Raw genomic sequence first — 22,902 nt, 5'->3', positions numbered from 1 at the left:
CTGCAACAACCTGATTTTTTACCACAGCATTTCATCCATTTAAATAAGGCAGCCGTGAGAAGGACACAGAGGATAACAAGGCCGATAGACTGAAAAAGATACAAAAAGATGACGATATCATCAGCATAGAAGTTGAGAATCGGCTGTGGTTGCATTAATTTAGTTCTGTTACTTTGACATCACAAGTTTATTGTCTCAGGAGCCATGAACAATCACATCCCTGTGCACATCGGGCATAACACATCTTCATATTCAACTACAAAATGAGTGGCCATATATAATCCACCTAGTCAAACTTCCACACTGTGTTCACCTTCCTGTGAAGTTGCTGCTCTTCTCTGCTCATTAAATGAAAACTAGCTGAATGAAATAAAAGAATTATCTCAAGACGGTGACATCATTATCAAATCATCTGAAGAAAACAGACTTTATTTTTTTCAATAAAAGTCATGATCTCAAGATAATAAACAGAATAAAATGATAACATCATCAGCCAGTAAAGTTCCTTTACTGTTTACAGGTAATATACAGGCTGATGTGATAAAGTTACAGTAAATCAGCAGAGAAACACAGACTGTCACGATTTATAGAAGGAAAAACTCACCAAGGAGTAACTTCTAAGTTTAGCGAGGAGTTTTCGTTCCTCCAGTGTGATGTCTTTGTCTTTGTCTTTGCAGGCAAAGTCTGGATGTTTTGTAGACTCTGTAGAGTTTGTAGATTTCACACAGCAAACGTACCAGTCTCCATCAATGAACACATACACAACCCACAGCAGACTGATGAAAAATGCCTTGATAACGTGATACAACATAACCGAGAGAAAAATGCCACAATTTCCCGTATATATGTATTTCCAGGTTCTCTGAAATGTACTGTCCATCCAGAGTTGTAAAAAAAATAGAATGCAAATTGGCAGACCCATGTAAAGAATGCACTCCCACTTCTGGTTTCCACAGGAGCACTCAAAATCCCTGTCAAGTGCAACATTGTGAACAAAAATCACGATGAATGCGATGTAGGGGCTGAATTGTTTGAGAGCAAATTTTGGGAAGACGCCCTTCATGTTTGGAGCCGTGTTTGCATCTGCTGGTCGCCTCTGAAAAACAGGAAAAGATGCTAATATCTTGCTGCAACATGCCCAGCCTTCATTTCCTCGCTGCTTTGTAATAATGCTCTGCATGCTTTATGATATAAACCACAACACATTTCTACATATCAAAGGAAATTCTGACCTCATCTTTCACAAACAGGATGTTGTAGATGGCTGACATACAGCAGAAATGTAGACATGTTGTCATTTAAAGTTTAAACATTTAGTTTTTTCTTTTGGTGTCATTTCATAGTGAAAATGAAGATCAGGTCACGTCACACAACAATGATGAAAAACAACACATTTCAGAACAGATGCAACAATGGAAAGATTTTATTTCATTTGTTTTGAACCACTGCTTTTGTTTTACAGATAAAGTGTGTGAAGACGCTGCAGTGACAGGAGGTTCACATGAAGCTCACGTGAGAAAAAGAAACCACAAGTGCTTGTGGTGGTGCCATGAGCTGAACACTTCCCACAGATGTCTTTCTGCAGCTCTGCAGTAACAATGTGTGCAAAGCTTTTTGTTTTTCTATTGTTTCTGCTCTGTGAACATCTGCTGTCTCATCCCGTTCACTTGGTCAGGTGAAATCCTGAGACACAATTCAGGAAAGAAAAACAAAAAAGCTAAAGAGCCTGCAGAGAGGACATGTCTGCTGATGTTGTCATTTCCTGTAGCTGCTGATGGATGAGCAGACATGCTTGTAGTCCTTATTTTATACATTAGAGTCTCTGCAGTCAGCACTTTAAAGCTCCTCAGCTTTATTTGACTCTTTAACTACAGCACCGTGTTTTTTAAGTTTCACACATTCTGGACTTGAGTTTGTGCACCGGGCCATCATCATGTTGAAACAGGAAACACCAACTGTTGCTATTTAACAAGTCTGTCCACATACTTTTGGCCACGTAGTGCACATGCAGCATCAACACCTTATGACTGAGAACATTACTGTCCTGAATCTTTTGATTCTCAATGTGTAAAACTGTAAAATGTCTCAAAACTATTATAGTTTTTCTTTAAATACCATAACTTTTCTTTTGAAAAGCAAAAAGACTTCTCTGATAATATCATGATGTTAATAACTTATTGATTGGAAATAATTTGAAACATTTACACACATCACATATGAATATAGAGCCCAGGTTTAAAAAATACTGGAAATGCCCTTTAAATCAATGAATAAGTACTGCAGTACTATTATTTTAATGTTTACTGTGACAGACACCAGAAAATATTCACATTTAATGAGCTGACAGCAGACTGACTTAATAATCACTAACTGATTAACTGATTAACAATAATTAAATAGTTGACAACTTATCGGTTCATCTTTGCAGCTTTAGTTATTTCTGTTTCCTGCAAATCAAAAACTGAATCATGGTTTGATATAAATGTGAGCCAGAGGAGAAAACAGATGTTCTGATGCACTGCAGGGGGCAGACGTTATCTCACGGTCGCATCAGCACTTTAATCTTGTTGTTTTCTTCTCGTGGAGGCTTCTGACGTGTGAGAAGTTGTTTCCACACTCTGAGACAAACAGGAAGTCAAATACACTTTAAAAAGTCAGTTCAGAATTAAATGGAATCAACTTATCTTTTCTAATCATCTTAACATAAATATGCAGGTTTTATTTGTTTCAGGTTGATGAAGTTTATAGTTTTTATTTTCAGACCTCTTCTGAACTTATAGACACGAGTTCTTTCAACTTGAAGTCCTTTGACTTGAAATGATGAGTTGGATGAAAGTAATGTTCAGAGTTCAATCAGCTCATAGAAAGAAGTTTCCAAAGAAGCGTGTTTGAGACGTAAACTCTCCTGAGACTTGTTGATGAAGCTTCTCAGTCATCCAGGTGATGGTAACTCTAGGTGCTGTATCGTAGGCAACTGGACTTGTTTCAGTGTGTTGAAGACGTTTCACCTCTCATCAAGAGGCTTCTTCAGCTCTGACTGGAGGAGCTGCAGGGGTTTAAACTCTGTGTGGGAGTGTCCTTACAGAGTCGCTAAGGACACGTGTGAGCTCAGAGTTTCAGAGTCGTCAGGGCCACTTGTGGGTCGTTGTCCCGACCGGCCTTCATGTGGGTTGCTAAGGCCAGGTGAGCCCAGGTGTGAATGGTTGTTAAGCTGTCTGGGGAGGGAACTCGGTACAGCATTGTAGGTGGGTGATACGTAATGTTGGATAGGAGGTGGCCTCCGACATTACTTATCACCCCAGTCTTTAATGCATTTTAAGATAAGTTGTTATTGTTGTTTTTGACCATGATAGAGGTTAGTATTGAATTCAGTCTTCAGCCCATCAAAAAGTTGATAAAGTTGTTTGATTATTCAGCATAAAGTCTGAAGTGAAATGTGGAGGATTCTGTGATGTTTATAGCGGGTTCAGTTCCATCGATCTGTTCTGTCTCGGAAACTCAAGTGTGACGAACTGAGTACAAATTTAAGTGAAACAATTAAAGTGTATAGAGAAATGAAAACTGAGGGAAGATCTTCAGGTTGTCGTTGTTGTGTTGAAGCCCGGCTCACACCTGAAGACGTGAAGCTTCAGTGGATGTTTCCTCACTCGTGGGGTCAAATGAAATATTTATGGATTTTGTGGCCCGAGTTTAACTTGGATGAACTCTGACAGGTAAATCTGTGCTGTAAACAGAGGAAGTCATCGTCATCGTCATCCTCATCCTCATCCTCATCCTCATCATCATCATCATCATCATCATCATCACCATCATCATCAGGTCGTTAGCTGAGTGTCACCATCCAGTTTTACTGAACCTCTGTCAGTTTAAACTGCTGCACATGATTTCATCTTCCACAAAGCTGTCGTGATAAATAGACTCGAGGTTAAATGCAGAAATGTTGAAATGTTTTTCTCATGAATGCACAACGTACAACGTACTGCAATGTAGAGAAAGATACAAAAAAAATTTAATTTGTTTTTGGTTTAGTCAGTTTTAAACTGTGAGAGCAGATCAACATGAAGCTGACGACACAAAAGGAAATCACTGGCATGAGAAAAGGAACCATGAGTGCTTGTGGTGGTTCTGTGCTGAATACTTGCTAATACAAACTGTGAACACCCTGCAGAGCTGGACGTGCTGCAGACTGCTCTGTCTGTGGGTTTGATCAGATCTAAATAAAACATCTGCTGCTTCAGGTCGCTTTTATAAAAATAATTAGTTAACTCCCGTAAAATCCTGATGCACAATTTGGAGGGGCAAAGTCCGATCCCACCCGACAGCAGGCAGTTTCTACCTCGAGGCCGTAGGACTGCATTGTTATTTAATTCTGCATATGGTCATAAAGCCATATACTTCTCATTTATTGTTCCAACGGTTAACAAAACAGGAAGTCCAACAGCAGAATATTACAGTTGTAAACTACGGCGATAACACAGTGAACAATTCATGCTTTCAAGAGGAAGAAACTCTGTAAAGGCCACATAGGATTTTGACTTCCCGTTCCAGTGAAGGCAGCATGAAGCTGCTGCAGAAAGCTCACAGAAACATGAAGTAAAGAGTCATTTTGCTTTGAAACGAGGCTCTGGGAAAGAAGCAGAGTCAGTAACATGTATTAATTAGACATGAATGTGTACAGATAGAGAGGGAGAGAGAGGGAGAGAGAGGAGCTCAGTGCATCATGGGAAATCCCCCAGTAGTGTAAACCTAGGAGATGGCCGTTACCTTCGTGGCTGCTTATCAGTGACACAGGTGTGTTTGGTGTGCACAGGTGAGTGAAGAGGGGTGTGTTACCTGCCTGTGTTCAGTACATATGCATTTATGGGCGTGTATGTAAATATATTGATATATATGACACACGGGGTACATGGAAAGTGCTTAACAACATAATCAAGAAGGGTACAGGGAAACCTGACTATCCAGATCACACTAACAAGAATTAACAATTCAAGGAGGATTTTGTGAACGTTGGTTATAATTTAGCAAAAGAAATTGAGGACCCATAATAACAGAGGAGGTAAATGAAAATAATTGAAATAAATTCAAATACCATTTTTTAAAGAGAATTGATTAAATGGGGCTAGTTGATGTGGTTAATAAGTTCATAAACAAGAAATCCACTGACTGTAATGATATCGACGTATCACCAGTTAAGAATATTATACAAAGCAAAGCAGAACCACTGACCCACATCTTCCATCAGTCACTACAAGCAGCCATATTTCCTAACCAGATGAAAATAGCAAAGGTCATTCCCCTCCCCAATTTCTCTCCAAAACCTTTTGGCCAAAGACTCGATCACTCGAACACAACTTACTTAGTGAACATCAATATGGCTTCAGATCAAACCGATCCACAACGATGGCAGTGATGGAGGTAATAGATCAAGTATCCATAGCAACAGACAGTAAAGAATATACAGTAGGAGTTTTCATAGATTTAAAATTGACCATTAATCATTGATGATTAAACTGGACAGAGACGGGATTAGAGGGGTAGCACATGAATGGCTGGGTAATTACCTTGACAACAGATATCAGTATGTGCAATTAAACCATAACAAGTCTCACTTGTTGAGGGTCACATGTGGTGTCCCACAGGGGTCAGTGCTGGGTCCAGAAATGTTCATATTAAACATTAATGACATTTGTAATGTGTTCAAATTGTTAAATTTTGTTTTGTTTGCCGACACAAATCTGTTTAGTTCTGGCAAAAACCCAGAGCAACTCCTGGATACAGTGGAAACAGAAAGGGATACTTTAAAATGATGGTTCAATATTTAGTTGTCATTAAATATAAATAAAACTAAATATATTATATTTGGACATCGAAAAAACAAAACAATAATCAAGTACAAATAATGATAGATAATATTGAAATAGAAAGAGTACATGAGAACACATTTTGGGAGTTGTCATAGATCACAAACTGCTGGAAATCACATGTAAATCATATTAAAACTGTTACAGCCCAAGTGTAGTGGGCGTGTTTGTGTTGTGTTTTTGTGTTGTGCTTTCACTCAGGTGTCGCCCTCCTTCTCCCCCTCCTCCGTGCCCGTGTGTGTCTTTCTTTGTTGACCAGTGTTTTTTTTTTTTGGTAAATAAACTACATCCTGTTTCTTTTCCCTCCTTTACACTCGGTTTCATTTTACTATGTTGCTCCCCTCATCCCCCGGCCTTACGGGGACGTGACAAAAAACAAAATGTCAAAGTCCAACGCAATATTGGACAAAACAAAAGAAATTGAAATTGAACCTAAATTCATTACGCATATTGTATTGTACATTCATACTTCCTCCACTGTGTGGAGGTTTGGGGAAAAGAGAGCGATCAGAATCATACACAGAGCTGATTATCGCCAACCAACAAACAATTTATTCACAAATTCACAGGCACTCAAATTCAGTGAAGTTGTAGATCTGAAAATAGCATCACTGATGTACAAAGCATACAACAACATGTTGCCAGACTGTATCCAGAGGTTGTTCCAAATACAAAATGTCAATAAGAACTGAGAGGGACCAGAAATAATGTAACACACAGATGTCTCAGTATATTAATTATAATCATTTAAACACAAGATGATTAACAGATATCAAACAGAAGTATGAACAGCAGAGTGTACATAAAATTAGTTAGGAGGTTTTGTATTTAAAAATGTGTATATTATATATATATATATATTCGTAGTTTCTTTTATTTCTCTGTATAATTTAAAGGCAAAATAAATGACAAAATATAATTAATGTTAAAAGGGTAGGTGTAATTAGATAACGCTCCAGCCTGCACCTTTTCAGTCCTGTTTTGTTTATTTGTTTGTTTGTTTGTTTGACTTGTTTTTCTGAAGCTAGAAAGCATTAAGTCTATTTATTGTCTATCTACCAGTGTATTTCAGTTTTTATAAGTTGGAAAATGACCAAAATAAACCAAACTATGCTAAGCTAAGCTAAGCTAAACTAAACTAAACATAATATGTGATTAATTAATTGTACATAGAGTATATTGAATTGTATATAGTTAGATGGGAGCATACAAAGGCACAGGTTCAGGAATGAAAGTAAATTGAGCAGATGAGTTTTGCCCTCACGCACAAATCAGTGTTCACTAAACCCGATTCACTCACTCGAGTGTTACTAACACTACTAGTGTTACTGTGTTCTGAAACCCCAAACTGATGTGCCGGTTAGCCAGGCTTCTGTGCCGCAGTTGGCTGGTAATATAGAGAAGTTGTGTTTTTTCTGTCATAAGCCTGGTCATCTAGTGGCTGAGTGTGAAGCCCCTTTTAGATAGAAAATGCGCCACATTAGCAGCCAGGTAAAGGCTGCAATCTGCCGTCTCTGTGAAACGGAGGTGTAATATTCCTCCTTTGCAAAAAAGCCGCCACTGGGGGAGGCCTCAACATGTGACGTGACGTGAAGCATGAAGTTGGGCGTGAACAGTGATGAGTGATCTGGTTATTGACAATTCTCTCGGCTGTGATGGTTAGCATCTCCCGGATCTCAGCGGCTTTCCAGTTGCTCATCTTGACGTCCACGGATGAAGTGATCAACTGTTTCCTGCTTTTAAACCTCCCGGCTGTGGCTCGCACAACAGTGCAGACATCATCGACACCTCCGCCCATGTCACGCAATTGCCGGCACATTGACGCCTTGGATTGACACAGCAATGGAGGGGGCAAAAAGTGTACCCTCCTGGGCGTCATATTCGCGGACTAAATATAATGTGATTTATTAAGTGTACATATAGTATATTGAATTGTATATAGTTAGATGGGAGCGTATTCAGGAATGGAAGTAAATTGATTGTGATTAATTAGTGAGTTGTGGAGAAGAAGAAAGATTAAATGAGTGTTTACTTCTTCCTGCTGCTTTTCGTGCAGGTCAGTGCTTGTTAATGGATTTTACTTTGTAACATGCTTTTCATTTTTTTATGTTTATTAGTCGAACTAATTTAACTTTTTGTTTTGTTTTGTTTTCACGTGTCTGAAATATAAATTTGCATTCATTCATTCAAAATAATAGTATAATATATTCATTTCACAACAGAAACATGTTGTTAAACTGCCGTTAGAAAAAATTAAAGCAACAAAAAATCTCCGGCCTGCGTCCAATCACAAATTGAAGTGAATGGAAGAAGATGTACGATCACGTCTTGTCTTTACTGCTTGTATCATGGACCTTGAGGCGCAGATATAAGAGGATCGTCCTGTTTGGAGAAAACACAAGTTCAAGAGAAACAGAGTCGTTACATGAACACAGTAATAATATAATATATCATATTAAATATATAATATAATATTATAACCAAGTTCACCAGAGACAGAGACAGACTGAGGAGGGACAACATCAAACCTCGTCTACAGGAGGACATTCAGGACGTGACAGTGTAACATGACTGACATCTCGCTCATCAATGTGCTGCTCTAACAGCCGACACTCTGCTGGTTTCAGTCTTTTCACCGTGACGTCACTCATTGGTTTGTCGACCACCACATTAAAGCCTCGAGTCTGGCATTATGTCCGATGCCATCTTGTTTTTTGGAGCCAGAAGTGACCATATTTAGACAAGAGGGCGGAGCTGGGAGGATATCCTGATGGACATGAGGGTAGCCCCGCCCTTTAGCATACCTGCTTTATCTTCTATCTTATTCTTCCTGGGGACATAAATCACAACATGAACATCGTGCTGTGATGAAGAAGACTTGAAATGAACGATTGAGATCATAAACTCATCAGTAAACTGTTTACTGAGGTCATAATTCAAGTGAGAAGTGGGGTTGTTTTCTCATAGGCTTAAATACAAACAGACTTCTTCTTGAAACCAAATTTAAAGGTGGCATATGTAACAACTCCAAACATGGCCGGTAACTGCTGCTAACTGTAGCTGTAGTTAGCTGATAAGCTTAGTTAACCATGCAGCTAGTGAGCAAAACTATTAGCTGACTCTGACCAGACTGGGAGCTCTGAGCACTGTGGGAGTGTTGAGACATCTCATGAGGTACAAAGTGGCTAGGGGCTAGCTGGTTAGCATGCTAGCTTCAACAGATATTTCTGCAACCCAATACAAATATAACTTTGACATAACATCAAAACTGTTATTTCTTCACGTTCAGTTGATAATTTGAGTTAATGCTAACGCTGGTAGCATGCTAGCTGTGTGATATATAAAGAGCATACATAACATCAGTGGTTCATACATCTTTGAACGTCTTTTGACAAAATGTTTCACTAAACTGGCTAAACAGCAGGCGGGCAGACCTCCTTACTTATTTGTCGCTGTGCTTTATTGGTTCTGTTTTGGCTCTCGATCACTGATTATAAAAATGAGTGGCTCCACCTATTGGAGGCCCAGAGTTATAACACACTTGCACAAAGCACTGAAAGATGGGGGAGACTAGAGGTGTGATTGTTGGAAGGAAACGTTCATGTTTTTCTCTCAGGGAGCTGGTAAAATGACCATCGGAGAAAATCTGTTGAAAGCAGCGATATTGTAACAACGTTAAACTGTGAGAGACGACTTGTTCCTTATTTAGTTTCAGTGAGACGTCACACTGAAGTTACAGCTCTGAATTAAACACAATGTTTAAAAGAAAATAAATATAAAGGAGTTTGAGAACCAAAGACCTTTATATGCTGATAAAACAGAAAATGTGCTCTTGTCATGTCGAAATGCATTTCTTTGCAGTGAACACTAGGGGGCTTGTGTTTGTAATTCTGGACACAAAACAAAATGAATAATTAATTTATATGTTAGATTTGACTTCACTAAAAAACAAACGGCAGAGGTCAGCAGCAGCTCAAGACATGGCTCTGACTTTACAACCTGCCACTGAGGGACCGATGCAGTTTTACTGATGAAGGAGAATATTTCTGATTGTTTGAATGTCATTAATTAACCTAATTGGGATTAAAAATGTTTATAATGTGGTTGTTTTTGTCATTTTGTCAGCAGAGCTCAGACCTCCAGCTGCTGCAGTGGACTGAGCGTCAGTGTTCACAGGTTAAACATGATATTTTAGGTCCTCTGATCTTCAGTCAGTCAGCTCCTCCTGATAAAAGACTTCTGTCTGATGGAGAGCGACCTCTAGTGGCCTCTGTACAGATCACAGGTCGGTCAGCGAGAATACAGGATTATTAGGGCCCGAGCAGGGAACCTGCGAGGTCCCTATTGTAATTGCAATGATTATTAGGGCCCGAGCAGGGAACCTGCGAGGTCCCTATTGTAATTGCAATGATTATTATTATTTTATTCCTTCGTCCAAAATGATCGCATTTTTCACTGCCTGAATGTGAATGAAAAGTCGATTTTATTTGGCAAAGTCATTAGGCTTGGCGAAAAATTTTATAATCTGTTGTTGTTGTGAATGTGCACCACTAGGTGGCGCTATTATCAAGGAAAGTGCGTTTTGGCTAATAACTCCCACATACTTTGTCGCACCTTCGAAAACCTTATATCCACGCGTTCAGTGAATTGTGCTGAATCTCTTGATATAGGCCACGCCCATTTATGCTTTGCGTTTTTTTCACTAGCTCGCGCAATGTCGCAAACCTACTTTTTCGAACTCCTCCCAGGCAATTTCACCGATTTGCACCAAACTTTGCACACAGCATCTGTGGACCCTCCTGACAAAAAGTTATCAAAAGAATTTTGATATTCAAAAAAATAATCAAGTTATTAAAAAACAACTTCCTGCAGATTTCGTTCCAACCAGGAAGTGTTGCATATCTCCACATTGGTTTGTCCAAATGACGTGAAACTCAGGATACTACTTGCTCATGAGGCCCTAAGGCTCTGTGCGAAATTGTGGCCGATGACAACTAGGTGGCGCTATTTAAATTGAAGTATTTTATATCTCGACATTGGTTGGTCGGATGAACACAAAACTTGTTACACTCATTGCCACTGCCCTCCTGATGACAGCTGACAAAGGGGTTAGTGATCTGACACTAGGTGGCGCTCTGGTGGCAGTTTCATTTTATATTTGGCACTGTGCCCACACCATAACACTTATGGATATGAAATTCATAGGGGTGGTCTAGACCGGCCCCTGTAACTCACACACCAAAAATGACCAGCAGGTGGCGCTATCATCAACACAAACCATTTTTGCCTAATAACTCCCACATACTTTGTCGCACATTCAAAAACCTTATATCCACGCGTTCAGTGAATCTTGCTGAATCTCCTGATATAGGCCACGCCCATTTGCGCCTAGCGTTTTTTTTCGCTAGCTCGCGAAATGTCACAAACCTACTTTTTCGAACTCCTCCCGGGCAATTTCACCGATTTTCACCAAACTTTGCACACAGCATCAGTGGACCCTTCTGACAAAAAGTTATTAAAAGAATTTTGATACGCCAAAGAATACTCAAGTTATTAAATAACAACTTCCTGTGGATTCGGGTCAAAACAGGAAGTGTTGCATATCTCCACATTGGTGTGTCCAAATGACATGAAACTGAGGACACTACTTCCACATGAGCCCCTAAGGCTCTGTGCAAAATCTTGACCCATGACCACTAGGTGGCGCTATTTAAATTGAAGTATTTTATATCTCGACGTCAGTTGGTCGACTTAACACGAAACTTGGTACACTGATTGCCAATGGCCTCCTGGAAAGCTGACGAAGGTGTTACCGATCTGACACTAGGTGGCGCTCTGGTGGCAGTTTCATTTTATAATTGGCACTGTGCCCACACCATAACACTTATGGATATGAAACTGATTGGGGTGGTATAGACTGGCATCTGTAACTCACACACCAAAAATCACCAGCAGGTGGCGCTATTATCAACACATAACCGCTTTTTGGCTATCAGTTAAGACATGCGCGCACAATAACGGGGCAATGGGTCCGGGTAAGGAGCACGCCCCGACAGCAGCACGGCCCGACCCGCGTGGCCTGCGAGGGCCCGTTCATCGCTGCTTGCAGCTTTAATTATTATTATTATTATTATTATTATTATTATTATTATTATTATTATTATTATTATTATTATTATTATTATTCTGTAATAACACTTGCAGTCAGTGTGTTAAGTTGGAATAAAACAGTGTGACTCTCCTCCAGTAGTTGTCTATGTACAGATGCATCTAAAAATCTAGAATATGATGGAAAAGTACATTTTTTTCTGTAACTTAATTCAAAAAGTGAAACTTTCATATATTCTACATTCATCACACATAAAGTGAAATATTTCAAGATTTCTATGTTTTAATTTTGATGATTACGACTTTCAGCTCATGAAGATCAGATCCTCCCTCCTGCAACAGTTTCAAACAGTTTCAAACAGCGAGTCAAAGTTTAGTTTTCAGAAAGAAAAAAGAAAAGAAGAATCTAGATGACATAAAAGTTCAGGAGCTGTTGTTTCCCCTTGTGTTCTGTCTCACATCATCTACTTTTCACACTTCTTCTCAACATGAAGGAAACTGCTGATAAAGAGACTGACGGTCAGCTCAACAGATGTTATGGTGAGATCACTAATTACTGACTCATTAAGACACAAACACACCTGTGCTGCTCTTGTTGCTCCTCTTGTTCCTCCTCCTGTTCCTCCTGTTCCTCCTCCTGTTCCTCCTCCTGTTCCTCCTCCTGGTGTTGTGGCTGTTGGCTCTGCAGTGTCGGGCTGATGGAGGCACCAATAATAGATGAAAATGACAAAGACACATGAAGTTTGTATCAGTGGGACAACAACAGTGTGACCCTGCTACAGTAGCTGAGTCTGTAAGTGGCCTCCAGTCAGGAGACAGTAACACTTGGAAACAGGTGTGATGATGAACGAGATCAGCCAATCAGACGCACGTTGTTCTGTAAATTCTTCACTACTTAATCGATCGGTCCATCAAAATCTTAATATACATTGATGTGATGGTTGAAAAATACAGTTTTAGATGTTTGACACAGAACACAGTTGTGGCTGAAACTCTCATCATGGATGGACGATGGATTTAGCTCAAGCGTCTGTTCTTCACCACGAAGTCTTCGCACCTACAAAGAGTTTCACTGAGTCAGAAAGGAAACGAGAACACGTGAAATTGTGCAGAGCTGTTTTCTCAACTCTGCTGAGAAAATGACAAAAACAACCAGATTATAAACATTTTTAATTCCCAAATAAGTTAATAGATTATATTCAACATCCACTGGTCCCCCTGTGGCAGGTAGAGAAATCTGAGCTGTTTAGTTTTTAAACATTTCTTATTTACATGAAGGATTTCTCATTAGCCTGTAAATTCACTTCTCCCATTTTGTTTGCTGATGATATCGATATGATTTTATCACATTGTGACTTTAATAAATAACACAGATGAGGAGTTGATGAGAGTTGCAAGATTGTTCCAACTACAAAGAGGGAAATTACATTTCTCAAGTCTCTGACGTTCGTTTCTGAGGCATCTCAGTTGATGAGAATTTAAAACTGGATAAAACATTAATCTTATTATAACAAAAGTGTGAAGTCACTGGAGATCATCAGCAAACGATGACGTTCTGTAAATGTATCTTGTTTATTGACTTTATATTATCCCATGATCTGTCCCTATTGGATTCATGGTAATATTGTTTGGGCACATTGATCCCCTCCAATAATCTATAAACTGTATTTGTTGCAGAAACGTCCTCAAACTCTGTTGAGGCCTCTGCCCCCTTCTCAGAAAAATGAACTTTCTCTCAGTTTGTGTCAACTTCCCAGATTCATTCATATAAAGACACATCTGTTATTTCTTTAATCACCAGATTTTAACTGATCTCATGTGTGTGCAAATAAAATGAATGAATAAAAAAGCTAAAGACCTGTATTTGCATATAAAATGTGCTGCTCTCTCATGTTGGGCTGGTGGCAGTGGTGCTGTTTCTATCCAAGCCTAAAGAAATGTATTTCCTTGTATTGAACACTAGGGGGCAAACGTTTCTAACTATGGACACAAAGCAAGACTGTGTGGAAATGAGCCTCCTGTGTAGAAGAAGAAGTTATTTTACAGTTTCTTCAGAGGAAATAACAGTAAAAACCAAACAGCTCAAGACATGGGTCAGATTTTCTACCTGCCACAGGGGGACCAATGGATATTAAATATTATTAATTAACTTAATTGGGATTAAAAATGTTCATAATCTGGTTGTTTTTGTCATTTTGTCAGCAGAGCTCAGACCTCCAGCTGCTGCAGTGGACTGAGCGTCAGTGTTCACAGGTTAAACATGATATTTTAGGTCCTCTGATCTTCAGTCAGTCAGCTCCTCCTGATAAAAGACTTCTGTCTGATGGAGAGCGACCTCTAGTGGCCTCTGTACAGATCACAGGTCGGTCAGCGAGAATACAGGATTATTATTATTATTATTATTATTATTATTATTATTATTATTATTATGATTCTGTAATAATACTTGCAGTCAGTGTGTTTAGTTGGAATAAAACAGTGTGACTCTCCTCCAGTAGTTGTCTATGTACAGATGCATCTAAAAATCTAGAATATGATGGAAAAGTAATTTTTTTCTGTAACTTTATTCAAAAAGTGAAACTTTAATATATTCTAGATTCATCACACATAAAGTGAAATATTTCTAGATTTCTTTATTTTAATTTTGATGATTACGACTTTCAGCTCATGAAGATCAGATCCTCCCTCCTACAACAGTTTCAAACAGCGAGTCAAAGTTTAGTTTTCACAAAGAAAAAAGAAAAGAAGAATCTAAATGACATAAAAGTTCAGGAGCTGTTGTTTCCCCTTGTGTTCTGTCTCACATCATCTACTTTTCACACTTCTTCTCAACATGAAGGAAACTGCTGATAAAGAGACTGACGGTCAGCTCAACAGATATTATGGTGAGATCACTAATTACTGACTCATTAAGACACAAACACACCTGTGCTGTTCCTGCTGTTCCTCCTCCTGTTCCTCCTCCTGTTCCTCCTCCTGTTGCTGTGGCTGTCTGCTCTGCAGTGTCGGGCTGATGGAGGCACCAATAATAGATGAAAATGACAAAGACACATGAAGTTTGTATCAGTGGGACAACAACAGTGTGACCCTCCTACAGTAGCTGAGTCTGTAAGTGGCCTCCAGTCAGGAGACAGTAACACTTGATGAACGAGATCAGCCAATCAGACGCACGTTGTTCTGTAAATTCTTATTATTCCTCTGCCCCCTTCTCAGAAAAATGAACTTTCTCTCAGTTTGTGTCAACTTCCCAGATTCATTCATATAAACACACATCTGTTATTTCTTTAATCACCAGATTTTAACTGATCTCATGTGCGTGCAAATAAAATGAATGAATAAAAAAGCTAAAGACCTGTATTTGCATATAAAATGTGCTGCTCTCTCATGTTGGGTTGGTGGCAGTGGTGCTGTTTCTATCCAAGCCTGAAGAAATGTATTTCCTCGTATTGAACACTAGGGGGCAAACGTTTCTAACTATGGACACAAAGCAAGACTGTGTGGAAATGAGCCTCCTGTGTAGAAGAAGAAGTTATTTTACAGTTTCTTCAGAGGAAATAACAGTAAAAACCAAACAGCTCAAGACATGGGTCAGATTTTCTACCTGCCACAGGGGGACCAATGGATATTAAATATAATTAATTAACTTAATTGGGATTAAAAATGTTTATAATGTGGTTGTTTTTGTCATTTTGTCAGCAGAGCTCAGACCTCCAGCTGCTGCAGTGGACTGAGCGTCAGTGTTCACAGGTTAAACATGATATTTTAGGTCCTCTGATCTTCAGTCAGTCAGCTCCTCCTGATAAAAGACTTCTGTCTGATGGAGAGCGACCTCTAGTGGCCTCTGTACAGATCACAGGTCGGTCAGCGAGAATACAGGATTATTATTATTATTATTATTATTATTATGATTCTGTAATAATACTTGCAGTCAGTGTGTTTAGTTGGAATAAAACAGTGTGACTCTCCTCCAGTAGTTGTCTATGTACAGATGCATCTAAAAATCTAGAATATGATGGAAAAGTTAATTTTTTTCTGTAACTTTATTCAAAAAGTGAAACTTTCATATATTCTAGATTCACTGCACATACAGTGAAATATTTCTAGATTTCTTTGTTTTAATTTTGATGATTACGACTTTCAGCTCATGAAGATCAGAAATCCAGCATCTCAAAATATTAGAATATTAAATCAGACCAATCAAAAACAGGATTTATCAGACTTGAATTTAAGCATCACACTGACCACAGTGTGGTCTGAACTCACAGACAGACAGACACAGATGCAGACAGGCAGACAGACAGACAGACAGACAGACAGACAGGCAGGCAGGCAGGCAGACACACACACACACACACACACACACACACACACACAGACAGACACACACAGACAGACACACACAGACAGACAGGCTCACCTCTGTCTCCGTTGATAGATCTTGTAATGGTACATCCTGCAAACAGTTTCAAACAGCGAGTCAAAGTTTAGTTTTCAGAAAGAAAAAAGAAAAGAAGAATCTAGATGACATAAAAGTTCAGGAGCTGTTGTTTCCCCTTGTGTTCTGTCTCACATCATCTACTTTTCACACTTCTTCTCAACATGAAGGAAACTGCTGATAAAGAGACTGACGGTCAGCTCAACAGATGTTATGGTGAGATCACTAATTACTGACTCATTAAGACACAAACACACCTGTGCTGCTCCTGCTGTTCCTCCTCCTGTTCCTCCTCCTGTTCCTCCTCCTGTTCCTCCTCCTGTTGCTGCTGCTGTCTGCTCTGCAGTGTCGGGCTGATGGAGGCACCAATAATAGATGAAAATGACAAAGACACATGAAGTTTGTATCAGTGGGACAACAACAGTGTGACCCTCCTACAGTAGCTGAGTCTGTAAGTGGCCTCCAGTCAGGAGACAGTAACACTTGATGAACGAGATCAGCCAATCAGACGCACGTTGTTCTGTAAATTCTTATTATTCCTCTGCCCCCTTCTCAGAAAAATGAACTTTCTCTCAGTTTGTGTCAACTTCCCAGATTCATTCATATAAACACACATCTGTTATTTCTTTAATCACCAGATTTTAACTGATCTCATGTGCGTGCAAATAAAATGAATGAATAAAAAAGCTAAAGACCTGTATTTGCATATAAAATGTGCTGCTCTCTCATGTTGGGTTGGTGGCAGTGGTGCTGTTTCTATCCAAGCCTGAAGAAATGTATTTCCTCGTATTGAACACTAGGGGGCAAACGTTTCTAACTATGGACACAAAGCAAAACTGTGTGGAAATGAGCCTCCTGTGTAGAAGAAGAAGTTATTTTACAGTTTCTTCAGAGGAAATAACAGTAAAAACCAAACAGCTCAAGACATGGGTCAGATTTTCTACCTGCCACAGGGGGACCAATGGATATTAAATATAATTAATTAACTTAATTGGGATTAAAAATGTTTATAATGTGGTTGTTTTTGTCATTTTGTCAGCAGAGCTCAGACCTCCAGCTGCTGCAGTGGACTGAGCGTCAGTGTTCACAGGTTAAACATGATATTTTAGGTCCTCTGATCTTCAGTCAGTCAGCTCCTCCTGATAAAAGACTTCTGTCTGATGGAGAGCGACCTCTAGTGGCCTCTGTACAGATCACAGGTCGGTCAGCGAGAATACAGGATTATTATTATTATTATTATTATTATTATTATTATTATTATTATTATTATTATTATTATGATTCTGTAATAATACTTGCAGTCAGTGTGTTTAGTTGGAATAAAACAGTGTGACTCTCCTCCAGTAGTTGTCTATGTACAGATGCATCTAAAAATCTAGAATATGATGGAAAAGTAATTTTTTTCTGTAACTTTATTCAAAAAGTGAAACTTTAATATATTCTAGATTCATCACACATAAAGTGAAATATTTCTAGATTTCTTTATTTTAATTTTGATGATTACGACTTTCAGCTCATGAAGATCAGATCCTCCCTCCTACAACAGTTTCAAACAGCGAGTCAAAGTTTAGTTTTCACAAAGAAAAAAGAAAAGAAGAATCTAAATGACATAAAAGTTCAGGAGCTGTTGTTTCCCCTTGTGTTCTGTCTCACATCATCTACTTTTCACACTTCTTCTCAACATGAAGGAAACTGCTGATAAAGAGACTGACGGTCAGCTCAACAGATATTATGGTGAGATCACTAATTACTGACTCATTAAGACACAAACACACCTGTGCTGTTCCTGCTGTTCCTCCTCCTGTTCCTCCTCCTGTTCCTCCTCCTGTTGCTGTGGCTGTCTGCTCTGCAGTGTCGGGCTGATGGAGGCACCAATAATAGATGAAAATGACAAAGACACATGAAGTTTGTATCAGTGGGACAACAACAGTGTGACCCTCCTACAGTAGCTGAGTCTGTAAGTGGCCTCCAGTCAGGAGACAGTAACACTTGATGAACGAGATCAGCCAATCAGACGCACGTTGTTCTGTAAATTCTTATTATTCCTCTGCCCCCTTCTCAGAAAAATGAACTTTCTCTCAGTTTGTGTCAACTTCCCAGATTCATTCATATAAACACACATCTGTTATTTCTTTAATCACCAGATTTTAACTGATCTCATGTGCGTGCAAATAAAATGAATGAATAAAAAAGCTAAAGACCTGTATTTGCATATAAAATGTGCTGCTCTCTCATGTTGGGTTGGTGGCAGTGGTGCTGTTTCTATCCAAGCCTGAAGAAATGTATTTCCTCGTATTGAACACTAGGGGGCAAACGTTTCTAACTATGGACACAAAGCAAGACTGTGTGGAAATGAGCCTCCTGTGTAGAAGAAGAAGTTATTTTACAGTTTCTTCAGAGGAAATAACAGTAAAAACCAAACAGCTCAAGACATGGGTCAGATTTTCTACCTGCCACAGGGGGACCAATGGATATTAAATATAATTAATTAACTTAATTGGGATTAAAAATGTTTATAATGTGGTTGTTTTTGTCATTTTGTCAGCAGAGCTCAGACCTCCAGCTGCTGCAGTGGACTGAGCGTCAGTGTTCACAGGTTAAACATGATATTTTAGGTCCTCTGATCTTCAGTCAGTCAGCTCCTCCTGATAAAAGACTTCTGTCTGATGGAGAGCGACCTCTAGTGGCCTCTGTACAGATCACAGGTCGGTCAGCGAGAATACAGGATTATTATTATTATTATTATTATTATTATGATTCTGTAATAATACTTGCAGTCAGTGTGTTTAGTTGGAATAAAACAGTGTGACTCTCCTCCAGTAGTTGTCTATGTACAGATGCATCTAAAAATCTAGAATATGATGGAAAAGTTAATTTTTTTCTGTAACTTTATTCAAAAAGTGAAACTTTCATATATTCTAGATTCACTGCACATACAGTGAAATATTTCTAGATTTCTTTGTTTTAATTTTGATGATTACGACTTTCAGCTCATGAAGATCAGAAATCCAGCATCTCAAAATATTAGAATATTAAATCAGACCAATCAAAAACAGGATTTATCAGACTTGAATTTAAGCATCACACTGACCACAGTGTGGTCTGAACTCACAGACAGACAGACACAGATGCAGACAGGCAGACAGACAGACAGACAGACAGACAGACAGGCAGGCAGGCAGGCAGACACACACACACACACACACACACACAGACAGACACACACACACAGACAGACACACACAGACAGACAGGCTCACCTCTGTCTCCGTTGATAGATCTTGTAATGGTACATCCTGCAAACAGTTTCAAACAGCGAGTCAAAGTTTAGTTTTCAGAAAGAAAAAAGAAAAGAAGAATCTAAATGACATAAAAGTTCAGGAGCTGTTGTTTCCCCTTGTGTTCTGTCTCACATCATCTACTTTTCACACTTCTTCTCAACATGAAGGAAACTGCTGATAAAGAGACTGACGGTCAGCTCAACAGATGTTATGGTGAGATCACTAATTACTGACTCATTAAGACACAAACACACCTGTGCTGCTCTTGTTGCTCCTCTTGTTCCTCCTCCTGTTCCTCCTGTTCCTCCTCCTGTTCCTCCTCCTGTTCCTCCTCCTGGTGTTGTGGCTGTTGGCTCTGCAGTGTCGGGCTGATGGAGGCACCAATAATAGATGAAAATGACAAAGACACATGAAGTTTGTATCAGTGGGACAACAACAGTGTGACCCTGCTACAGTAGCTGAGTCTGTAAGTGGCCTCCAGTCAGGAGACAGTAACACTTGGAAACAGGTGATGATGAACGAGATCAGCCAATCAGACGCACGTTGTTCTGTAAATTCTTCACTACTTAATCGATCGGTCCATCAAAATCTTAATATACATTGATGTGATGGTTGAAAAATACAGTTTTAGATTTTTTTAATTAAAATGTTCCAATTTTCTATTCTTCAAGATTTAATATTCAAAAGATCATCAGTGTGACACAGAACACAGTTGTGGCTGAAACTCTCATCATGGATGGACGATGGATTTACCTCGAGCTTCTGTACTTCACCACGAAGTCTTTGCAACTGCAGAGTTTCAGAGAGTCAGAAAGGAAACAAGAACACATGAAATTGTAGGAACATAATCTTGATTGTAAAGATGTAACTTCAACAATAATAGAAGAGAAATTCATTGTTCACCAGCTCATTAAATCAACAACTAAACAAGAGAGTAAGTAAAAAAGAACAAACCATGAAGTCAGGGTCTCTGGATAAATGCATTACAAAAATTAAACTTAAACTGGAAGAACAGAGGGAAGGATGGACGGACAGATCGACTTACCTGTAGTGTCAGTTTTTCCAATTGAAATTGAATCTTCTGCAAAGAGTTTCAAACAGTTAAAGTTTTTACAGTAAATGCTCTGAGGACCAAAAATGTGTGAAACAATTTTTTGCCATTACAGAAATGTAAACGGTGTGATAATAAACGTCAGAGGATCAAACTTAGGGGAAAATGTACCCTCTTGAAAACAACAAAGCTGCTGAACATCCAGATGAAAATGACAAAGACATGAAGCTCAACATGGAGGCAGCAGGTGATGCTCATTTACCTGCTGTGCTGCTGTTTGGAGACCTCTCGGTGCAGTGTTGTTTTTTAGCAGTTCGTCAGCAGCATCAAAACATTCTTCCCAATTTCCACCATTTATTTTTTCCTTGATTTTTTCAGACAGTATTTCCTTTGCTTCAGTTTCCAAAATGTCCTTTAGTACCCTTTCCTCATTTTTCAAAATCAATTTGCTAAATGTAATTTTTTTGTAACACCAGCAAGAAGAACAACATTGGGACTTCAAACATTTACTCCGTACAAGTATTGACAGTGAGACAGTCAATAAAAGGGCAACAAAGACGATAATGAGGCCGATACGCTGAAAAAAAAGAGGCAACAAAGAGGATTAAATCACAGAAGATAATCTGCTGTGGCTGCATTAACTTTCTTCTGTTACTCTGAGATCACACGTCAGATCACATCTTCATCTTCAATCACACAATTATTAACCTCATACATATAATCCACCTAGTCAAACTTTCTGTATCCACACTGTGTTCACCGTCCTGTGAAGTCGCTGCTCTTCTCTGCTCATTAAATGAAAACTAGCTGAATGAAATAAATTAATTATCTCAGGATGAAAATGTTCATTTTCTCAGGACGGTGCCGTCATTATCACGTCATCTGGAGAAAACAAACTATATTTTTCAAATTGATTCATGATATTTTTAAAGTAAAATCACAGTAGAAAACTCAGACTGTCATAATTTATAGAAGGAAAAACTCACCATGGAGTGGCCTTTAAGCTCAGCGATGACTTTTCGTTCCTTCAGTGTGATGTTCTTCTCTCTGTCTTTGCAGGCTAAGTCTGGATATTGTTCGGACTTATAATAATAATTCTGACAGCAAACGAACCACTCTCCATCGATTAACACAGCTACAACCCACAGCAGACCGACAACAACTGCCCTGCCCAGATGATAAAACAACACCAGGATAAATTTGCATTGATTTTTGCAATCACAGCATGTTCCTTTACGGCAACATGTGTATTCAAAGACTTTCTGACAGGTCTTGTCCCTCCATATTTGTAAAAGAAATAAAATACAAAATGGCAGAGCCATGTAAAAATAACAGAAATAAAGTTGTTGATCACAAGAACACTCCATATCCCTCCCAAGCACAACATTGTAAACAAAAAACACAATGAATGCAAAGAAGGTGCCGAATTGTGGAAATTTTGAAAAGATGTTCTTCCTCTTCATTGCCATGTTTGCGTCTGCTGAGAGCTGCTGCTGGTCACCTCTGATTATAATAACAGGAAGTGATGCTTTTATCTGAGGAGGAAACCTGCTTTCACACAACATCGATTGACCAACATGTTACAGGAATACACTTCTTCATATCAGGAAATATTGACATGTTGTAATTTAAAGGTTAAACATTTAGTTTTTAATCTGCCATCATTTAATCGAGAACATGAATCAGAAAAACATTTCAGAGCCGATGTAACAATGTTTTGCTGTAGTGAACATTTACAGGTGCATCTAAAAAAATCTGAATATCATGGAAAAGTTCATTTCTTTCTGTAAAAAGTGAAACTTTCATGTACTTTTGTTTTAATTTTGATGATTACAGCTCATGACAATCAAAAATCCAGTATCTCAAAATATTACAATATTACATAAGACTGAATCACAAAAAGGATTTATAATACAGAAATGTCGTCTGAAAAACATGTCTTTTTATGCACTCAGTGTGGTGGGGCTCATCAACAACAACGATGAGTCAAACTACAGGGATGAGGTGAGCCAACTGGCCAAGTGGTGCAGAGACAACAATCTCTCTCTGAACGTGGAGAAGACGAAGGAGATTGTTGTCGACTTCCGGAGAGCCTCCACCCAGCACCAGGTTCCTGGGTGTGCACCGAGAGCATCCTGACCAGCTGCAGCACTGTGTGGTACGGCA

Source organism: Pagrus major, chromosome 7 (genome assembly GCF_040436345.1).
Source record: "Pagrus major chromosome 7, Pma_NU_1.0".
NCBI lineage: Eukaryota > Metazoa > Chordata > Actinopteri > Spariformes > Sparidae > Pagrus > Pagrus major.
This window is presented reverse-complemented; position numbering follows the sequence as displayed.